Raw genomic sequence first — 8,195 nt, 5'->3', positions numbered from 1 at the left:
TCAATACAAACGTTAAGCCGCATTGTATCCAACACTGTTTCATAGTCCTAAATCCAGCATCTATGTAATTATATATGTATGTATATTGTATAACATTTAGCTCTTTTATGTATATTCGGTTTTTATATACTCACTGCTTTGTTGATTTGCGGGCTAAAAACTCGCGAGGCATAACAACGTAATGGAAACAAAAAATACAAACGCTGTTTCACACTGAATTGTGACTATTTATAGAAAAAAGGTCAAAGGTGAAGGTAAATTGTATTATATACCTGTCAACAGATCTTTGGCATGTAAAATAAAGACACATTGTTTGATTTGCAAAATGGCGACGATATTTTGAATTGTTTGTTTATCTCTATGAAGAAACTCTATATTTTTACTAACAAAATAATAAGATCCTGGTATTGATTAAAAGTTATAAAAACACATGTGTTTGAGTATCCCACTAATTTTACTTCTTCTAATCGTAGATCCAATGACCTTAATGACATAATCTTTACCAACGGAAGCGCTGGTAGGAAGTATAGCCTATTTACACGATTTTGATCGACAAAATCTTTACCATTGCATGTACATCTGTCTATTGGCTACACTAGCCTACTTTATCATAGAAACATACACACACATTTTTATATTATAAACACAATTTTTCAAAGTGGAGAATGCTCTTGCATACCTTCAGCCTTCGGGAAAAAGGCCGTAAGTCAAGTTTCAATAAACACAGTCTTACATCTAATAGCCAAACGTTCGCAATTGGTTCTAAATCACAACCGGTGTTACCTGCGAATGTAAACACCGATATTTCAACGTCACAAGTGAGTTATATGACGTCATCGGGTCCCGTTTGACAGAGCAGAGTGGTGCCTTGTTTATGGACACGGGTTTGCAGATGAACGATTCGAGCTATGTCTGACTTGTGTACGGCTGATGGATAATGATCATTTATTTAGACTATTTATATACATGTACATCTATGTAGATGTTTGTCATATCCACGATTTGTAGGATTGTGGGTTAGGAGCATAGGGAACAGAAGTTAAGGTAGTGTGATGGTCAAAACTGTTAATGTACCTAATAATTTATTTTTAGTGGGCCACTATCTCTAGGGCAAAAGAGAGTTTAAATAAAGCGTTGCTGAAGTGATCTAATCATAATATTATCATCAAGCCCAGGGTGGCAAGGCTGAGAAAGGGTTGCCGTAGTACTGTTTGGAACAGGTCCAATTTTGATAGTTCCTTTTAAGTTATGTATATAGTCATAGGTACACTTTTTAACGTCATCGGTTATTTTTTGACGTGCAGGTCAGCATTTAATTAACGTGCAGCGTGCATGTAATAAAATTGGTGATCTAAAGTGGTAGATCATTATCATAATATATCTGTTCCTTCTATAATTAAAAAAAGACGTGTGGCACTCGGGGACTGCCGCGGTATATTGCATAGCATGCCTTCAAGCCACACCTCCGTGTCGGTCGGAGTGGGGAGCGTGAGGTTTTTTCGTTACGGAATTTCTCGATTCGGTCCCCGCGCTCAAGGCCCGCGATAGAAGCTATGCAATAGCTTTAAATTTGTGTAATGAACAAAAGAGCAACCATGAAAACATTTCCTCCTTACTACTGAAACGTGACTGAAACCACGTTCGTCTATAATTATTAAGATAAGTTCTTAACCAAAATATGAACGATCATCCTTAATTATATGGATCGGATGTAGTGACTGGCGATTTACTGTTTGTAAGCGGTTGACGCAAAACTGTAATTTAAGAGGTAAGTAATGGGAGGTTTCTATGTTGTGAGTGACCGATGGTGACTCTATAGTGATTTAATTGAACGTTTCTATTATACGCGTTATTTTATACTTAGTATGAATGCTATTAGTGACCTATGGTTACTATAAATAGATAGCGTTATTAGTGTTCTTTTTATGAACGTTATTTTCATACAATTACGCTATTATTATTTATTTTTGGGATACATTTATTATGTTTACTGTCGTCTGCTGTTTATCATCTTGCAATTAAACTTAGCAAGTAAATCCTAATAAATCTAGTCTGATCCTTATTCTTTTCACGTATTCTTTCTAAGTCTATGTGAAATAGTATTACTTTATTCATTTGTAAAATGACTTGCTTAGCTAGAATATTTAAAAATTCCTTTCCTAACTAACTGTTGAGAACGTTAAGTTTCCAGAATTACTTGTTTCGTAGAGTCTCTGTCAGTCATTTTAAGAATTTACTTAGTTGTAGCGACCCTGTTAAAGCATACATTTCCACAGATGAACTAATTATGACTATAAATTGATATTTTTGGTTTTATGGCATTCAAATGCCCCATAAATATAAATTTATAAAGAATAGAAATTATGACTATTCTAAAACTGCTAAGCTATGAAGATCTTAGATCCTTTATGGCCGCTGTACACGGGTAGAGTAAACGGTAGAGTGAACTAGCATACTACTTTACCAGTTCACAGTACTCTTCCAGATTTAGTAGAAATGTTAGTACTCTACTCTAGCAATGGTGTCTACATTAGTAAAGTAAGTAGGATAGTTAGTAGTCTACCGCTCTACTCTACCATAATAGCTGTGGCTATATACTACTATAACTAACTTTCTGTTCGCAGTTTTGCTTTATGAGAGTGAGATGTTTAGTAGCCTTTACAACTCTTTAGCCTCCAAATATCTCCAGACACCAAAATCATATCATAAAAAAGACAAGGAAACTTTCGCAATTTATATATTAACCAGCTTACCGCCCGCGGCTTCGCCCACTTTGTCTAAAACATAATTAATTATAATATACTAAAACCTTCCTCTTGAATCGCTACCTATCTATTAAAAAAACACATCTAAATCCGTTGCATAGTTTTAAAGATTTAAGCATAAAAAGGGACATAAGGACAGAGAAAGCGACTTTATTTTATACTATATGTAGATATACTTAGGATTAGGATATATTATACGTTGCGATAATTATTTATTTATAAAGGCCTTTCAGTTCTCCTTAAGCTTGTTTATTTGACTTTAGACTCAAAGTTTTGTTTGGGGTAAGGGATTCATTTGGTGCGTGCCCTTTAAACTCAGGGATCGATATTTGCTTATGACTAATAAAACTTTATTTATATGGAGGACATTCCTTTCTAATATTTGATCAAGTATTTTGTATGATATGAAAAACGCAATACATGATTTTATTTTATGACGATGTTTTTCACGAATTATGAAATTTTATATATTTAATTTTTTTAATTTTTATACAATATACTAGCGGTCCGCCCCGGCTTCGCCCGTGGTACATATGAAAAATAGATGTTGGCCGATTCTCAGACTTACCCGATATGCACAGAAAATTTCATGAGAATCGGTCCACCCGTTTCGGAGGAGTAAGTATGCAGACTAACATTGTGACACGAGAATTTTATATATAAGAAGATTATGAACTGCTTATCTTATCGTTTTAAAGATCTAATCTATATTATAAAGGCGAAAGTTTGTAAGGATTTATGGATGTATGGATGTTTGTTACTCTTTCACGTAAAAACTACTGAACCGATTACAATGAAATTTAGCACACATATAGAGGGTAACTTGGATTAACACATAGGATAGTTTTTATCCCGGAAATCCCACGGGAACGGGAACTATGCGGGTTTTCCTTTGCAAACGCGGGCGAAGCCGCGGGCGGAAATCTAGTTAATTAATATAGAAGAAAAAAATTGTGTGAATACTCCATACTCTTATTTTCATCATAAAAATACTCTCTTACGTTTTTGGAATGCCAGCCTGAATGATATAGTTATCTCAGTGTTTTTATTTAAAACGCTATAAATCTCTTTTTGCTCGATTAGACAAATTCCATTATTTATACTAAGTGCATTACCAAATAAGCATAATTTTGTTGATATTTCGATAGATATGAAAACTTTTTCTACCGAACCAATAGTTAAACCATCAAAACCTATTTGAAAAGTCGTCAAAATACAGTGATACTATTTTAAATGGATGCCATTTTTCGTGTATCATGAAAGCCCTAAATCAAACATTGATCAAAATGTGAATGCGTTTTCTATTTCCCTATGGAAATAAAATCTTTTTTGTTTAAAAATCTGATTTTTCGTAATGGGATTTGGTATTCTAGCTTCGTTCCAGTCGTTTGTTAGTAACAATAATTTAATCAGTTGGTACGTAAGTAAAGTAAAAAAGAAAATACCGCCAGTAACAATATTTTTAAACTAACCTTTCACTATAATATTATTTCCTAACCTCTTTGGTTTCCAAACGGTGACCTAAAATTTCAAATAGGTATATATGAAATACTTTCAACTACACTCTATGAAGAAGAAATATTGTAGTGATGCATCTGCTTCTCTCATAGAAAACGAACATTTAATCCTACTGAATTGCATATAAAACGAATAAAATATTTATATAATTAATCATTTAAATATAAAATATTTATTCATTTTTGCCAGCTTTTCAGTATTGGTTTTTAATACTAAAATTCTCAATACATTCAAGGAAAATTGCCTAACAAAGCCTTAATATGGAATGCGAGTTAATTAAAACTCATACCGCGTGTGTAAATAATTGCCTGAGAAATAAGGTACGTGTTCTATTGAGAGAAAAGCTATATATTTATATATTATTAAATAAAACCTAAGTAACGAATGTAAGTAGACGCCAAGACATTTATCTGCGCTTCATCAACATAAGCAATAAGCATTCCTCGGAACGGTGAAGGAAAACATCGTGAGGAAACCAACATGTCGAATAATCAAAAATTCGACAACATGTGACATCTACCAATCCGCACTTGGCCAGCGTGGTGGATTATGGCCTGAATCAACATAGGAGGCCTGTGTGTCTGCACTTGGAACATATAAGGTAAGTAGAATAGAAAAAGCATGTCCAAAACACGATAGAGATTGTTAACTATTTTTAATGAAAAGGCGCTGGCGATGCAGATGTTCTATTTTAACTCAATTTACAGGCAAACGCAACATTATTTTTACATCTTTACTTAGAACAATGTTCCAAGATATTTTTAATCTTCTTATCTGTATGAGTTTTATTTAAATGAATAACAAGATACAATTAGTACTACATATAATGTAAATCATGAAAATATAATTTCATAAATAAGATTAGCTAAAATAAGCGTGGACGCGGTCTTATTTTCTCTTTTATTTTTATTTAAGTCATCTTTTACGTATCGTTATCATTCAAGCATCGAAATTTATAATGTAGAGTATGCCTATGCTCATTTTTAAAGCATGAACAAACTACATAATATCTATCAGAACGAGTGCATGTAAATTGTAAGACTACATAATAAAAGTGGGCCAATATATTATATTATGTTCGTTTTTTGTAACGATGTAACTCAAAAACTACTTGATTGATTTTTAAAAAACCTCCCCTGCGTTACATAAATAATTAACTTTTGATATCTTAGCTCCCAGTGAACTCCGAGCACGTCTCTTCAAATAACTTCTCATATCAAAATTCGTAAGCTCAAAAACTTGAAGACAAATGAGGACGAGTGTAAGTGAAAAGCGATGTTTTGCCCGCACTGATTTGCCTAAATCTAAATAATGGCTTCGTTGTGGTGAATTATAAATTCAGCTTGTTTTGCGGCTCTGCGCTCAACTCAAAGTTTTGCAGTATGATCGTTTTGGCGGACTTTTAATAGACCTTTGTTGTATGCGTTTGTTCAAGACAGGCTTGTTAAATTTTGGACGTGTTATGACTATTGTCATGTGTAATTTGTGTGAATATTTTTTTCAAAAATTCTTATGTTATTATTTTGATTAAATTGTTATTTAATTTAAAGTTAAAATTGCTTCATCTAATTATTGTTAAAGTATAAATTGTGGATGTTTACTTTTTTTGGAATATTAGAGCAATGTATTCAGTTTTTAAAGTATTTTAAAAGGTCGATATTGTAAAACAATTACATAATATGTTACCTGTACACATTGTATACTCTGTGCTTTTCTTTTGTGGTGCGAAACTTGCGACGTTCCTATTCGCTAAAAATAAAAGTAAGCAGGTAAAGCGCCAATACATTTTCTTTATTTAGTGCCCTCCATTCGTAGAAATGGTTTCTTTTAGTTTCTAGTGAAACTGCGAACGACCGACATAAAAACTTTTATACAACTCTAATGAGAGTTCTCTAGCGGAGGTAAATAAGTTGAGAACCTATAATAGACACTTTTAATTAGCTTGCAATAAAGTGTTGACGAATCAAATGAAAAATAATGTAACTTTTCTTGATGTTGATTGGAAATTTCGATAGATATTCAGAAGAAAAATAATTTGTTTTATAAGTTTATTGCGGTTATGATATTAAGCAACTTGGGAATATTTCCACCACGCGTATAATCTTAATATATATAAATCTCGTGTCACAATGTTTGTCCTCAATGGACTCCTAAACCACTTAACCGATTATAATAAAATTCGCACACCATGTGCAGTTCGATCCAACTTGAGAGATAGGATAGTTTAAACATGTAGGTACCACGGGCGAAGCCGGGGCGGACCACTAGTATTTTTTTAAATATGAACGTAAGTTATAGTTATTTGCATGTTGTTGAATATTATAATTATGATGAATGCAAGTAAAGCAGACACCAATAATAATAAAATAGTATACACTAATTCGTCAGTTTTATCCATATATTATGATAGATTCGTAACCAGTAAGTTACACGATATCTTTAATCTGAATTCAATAAAATGCACTTTTAAAAGCTAATCAACAATCAAATTAGATTCTTTTGATCAGAGAGCTTAAATTTTAGGTACCAACTTAAGTATTAGTACACGGAAAAATCTGTGCAAATTCTTGTTTAAAATTTAAAGATTATTTTTACCTACTCCGCTCTCGCGAACTGAAAACAGAATCTAATTTATTACGCGCAGCTAAAAACTTGAACATCAAAAATTCCTCTCAACCTTGAATAATCAGCCCATAAACCTCGCATCACTCACAAAGATCGTTAATAATTTCGAAAACAGCCTTTAAAATTTCAAAACCTCATTAAGATACGCACGAATCGCCTCACATAAAGGTCGCGTTGTTGGGAACAAAAGGCAATTTTCGCTTATTCATTAAATGTAATTAAAAAGGGGTAGGATAATGATGAGCGGTGGTATTAATAACGAAATAATGCCAGGTTAGAGGTACCTACCGCGAGCACTCGTTAAGTGCCTCTTTAGAAGCTTGTGTTAAACGATTTTAGCTGTTTTACTTCTGACAGTTCGTCATCAGGTTTCAGTGTAGGTACAACTATTTTTCAGGATTAATTTTTTATTTAAACAACTAGCTGTCCCGGTAAACATTATTCTGCCTTTCTCTTATCACTAAGGGGGACGAAAAATAGATGTTGTTCGATTCGCAGACCTACCTGCACACAAAATTTCATGTAAATCGGCCAAAACGTTTCGGAGGAGTTTAACTTCAAACACCGCGACATAAGAATTTTATATAGTACAAGGGGTCTGCCCGGGCTTCGCCCGTGTAACATATTTACGTTTTCTCTCCATAAGAACTATTCTCGTATTTACAAGGAATATTATAAAAAAAAAAATAACGAAATAGGTAGTTAATGATATTTCTTATTAATTTTTACAGTGTAATCAATAAACATGTCTGTATCCTCTATCGTAGTATATAAATAACGTTTTAATACGCAAACATTCCGCAAGTATTTCATCTTTGAATAATATTGCTATTGAAGTTGCGAGGTAAAGTCGACTGAGTGTTAATGAATATTGTAATGAGAGATTAACTGTATTCATTTAAAATCAAATACCAAAAGTACAGTTACTTTTATCATCCAACACAGCAAGAACAAACTTCATATTATTTCTGTTTTAGTCTCTCTTTAGACTAGTAATTTGTAAAAATTAGCCTGTGTAGCTTACCCACTCTTTAGCTTCCTAACTATAAAAAATAATGTCATAATATTGCGACGTTAAAGAAAAACAAACAAACCTTTCGTATTTCAATACTAGCTGTGCTCCGTGGTTTCGCCCGTATTGCTCCGCTCCTGTTGGTCTTAGCGTGATGATATTATATAGGCTATATATAGCCTTCCACGATAAATGGGATATCTAACACTGAAAGAAAATTTCAATTCGGACCAGTAGTTTCTGAGATTAGCGCGTTCAAACAAACAAACAAACTC

The sequence above is a fragment of the Colias philodice genome, chromosome 11 (genome assembly GCF_061535455.1).
Source record: "Colias philodice isolate Cphi_HAF_F1 chromosome 11, ilColPhil1 Martin Lab GWU primary, whole genome shotgun sequence".
NCBI lineage: Eukaryota > Metazoa > Arthropoda > Insecta > Lepidoptera > Pieridae > Colias > Colias philodice.
The sequence above is the reverse complement of the archived record's forward strand: the minus strand, read 5'-3'. Positions refer to the sequence as shown.